The sequence below is a fragment of the Austrofundulus limnaeus genome, unplaced genomic scaffold (assembly GCF_001266775.1).
Source record: "Austrofundulus limnaeus strain Quisiro unplaced genomic scaffold, Austrofundulus_limnaeus-1.0 Scaffold1132, whole genome shotgun sequence".
NCBI lineage: Eukaryota > Metazoa > Chordata > Actinopteri > Cyprinodontiformes > Rivulidae > Austrofundulus > Austrofundulus limnaeus.
This window is the reverse complement of record NW_013953534.1, coordinates 110,759-112,929: the sequence shown is the minus strand read 5'-3', so window position 1 is coordinate 112,929 and position 2,171 is coordinate 110,759.

Sequence of the window (2,171 nt, the reverse complement as noted above, 5' to 3'; positions counted from 1 at the left end):
GCCTGTCACGTTCTCTCGTCCTGGCCACACCTCCGCTCTCTAACCCCCCCTTCCCCACCCCTCCCCTACCCACTTTGATGCATTTTTCAAATTTTGCCTTGGGGGCGGAGTTATCTTTTCACGGGGGGGTGGGATACAGTTTAAGGCCACTATCGAAGCATCCTGGACCTCCATAACACCTCAGCAGTGCCACAGGCTGATTGCCTCCATGCCACGCCGCATTGAAGAAGTCATTTCTGCAAAAGGACTCCCCACCAAGTATTTGAGTGCAGAACTGATCGTAATTATTTGAATGTTGACTTTTTTTGTATTAAAAACACTTTTCTTTTATTGGTTGGAAGAAATATGCTATTTTTTTGAGATAGGGATTTTTGATTTTTCTTTTCCTTTTTTGCCAAAATCATCAATTTTAAAACAATAAAAGGCTTGAACTACTTCAGTTGGTGTGCAATGAATCTAAAATATATGAAAGTTTAATTTTCATCAGTACATTACAGACAATAATGAACTTTATCACAACACACTAATTTTTTGAGAAGGACCTGTGTATTGATGGGCCAACACCGCCTCCTGCTGGCTTCACTGTTGGAGGATTTCACTGGTATTGTTGAGTTGGGAAAATATGATGACATTTGTAAATACAGTATTTGTCTGGTTTTTAAAATTCTGCATGGTCTTGCACCTCCTCCACTTGATGCTCCTGTCACGTTGTTTTCGGTAAGGACCACCAGAGCTACTGTAAGAGGAGATCTTGCTGTATCTCTTAGATGAAGTACATTTGGTCAGAATTATTTTTCAGTAAAAGCTTCACTTGACTGGAATAAAATACCAGAAAGAATAAGAACCAGTGGATCTTTCAGGTTATTCTCAAATGACTTAAAACCATGGCTCCTGGACAATCAACTGGGCTATAGTTGATTATCCAGGTATCCTACAGTTGTTTTTAATCTAAAATCTTTATGTGGTGGTCACCTCGACGTGGAATAAATGGTTCCACTTGTCTTTGACCTTGGTCTCAGAAGAACTCCTTTAAAGAGACAGAACTCTGTTCAAGTTAGAGCCATGACAGGTTTTCTTAAACAATAGAGACATTTTCTTCTTCTTAATCAGATAATAAACAGAATAATCTTCTTTTTATTCATAATTTTATCAATGTATGACGCTTACAGACATTCACCCATGCACACACACAGGACGACTCCCTACCATAGCCTCCCCGTTCTTAAAATAAATGGGCTACTTAATCTTTTAGCACATAAGCATCAAATCATCAGGACTTTGAAGCTATTATGTAAATGACTATATGATAAACTGAAGCTGTAATGGATGCATTGGCAGGTAGTCGTCCTTCATTTTGGATGAAAGCAGTAACAGTGACCCAAAAGTCAGTGCATGGCTGTCCACGTTGAGTGGAAAATGAGGAAGAAATGAGTAAAAAACTCAGGAATGGAAAATGGACATGCCATGTACGATCATGACTTTTTTCTCCCTTAGGAACGTGTTGGACACTAGGCACATGCCACATTCAAAAGTTATAGCACCATTTGTCCAAAATTCAAAACTCGGCCATGGCTGAACCAAAGTTCCTAAATATCCGGAACGGTGGTGGAAAAATTCTGCCGGACGGGGGCTTCGCGTGGCCCCCTTGGTTCACCCAGTAAATTAAGAATATTTGAGAATGTGTTCCCAGATGACATTACCAAATGGCAAGTTAAAATCATGGAGGCAGATCTCAGGTCTCATTTATAAAGGATTGCGTGGAAACCATACTAAAAGTGTATGTACGGCCAAAAGGCGGAAATGGCGTACGCCAAAAAATATTCAGATTTATAAAACCGTGCGTACGCATGTTTCTGTGCATCTTTCCTTCATAAATCACAGCCGCACATCAGAGTTTGTGCACAAGGTCCCGCCTCAGGTTCTACCCTCTACACGCCCACATTCAACCATAAACAGTCAATGTAAAGTACCTCATGAATGTTAAGATGTATTTAAATCAGTCAGCTGATCATTACCTACAAAAGTGTTTGGTTCAGACACGCTCCATCGTGTGTCTGGAGGATGACAGGTGCTGACTGACAGCTGCTCACATGAACAGAATGTCTGTAATTGACACAGATTTTCCCTCATTTTGCTTTAGGGTGTATTCAGACCAGGAAAGTCCTTTGGTC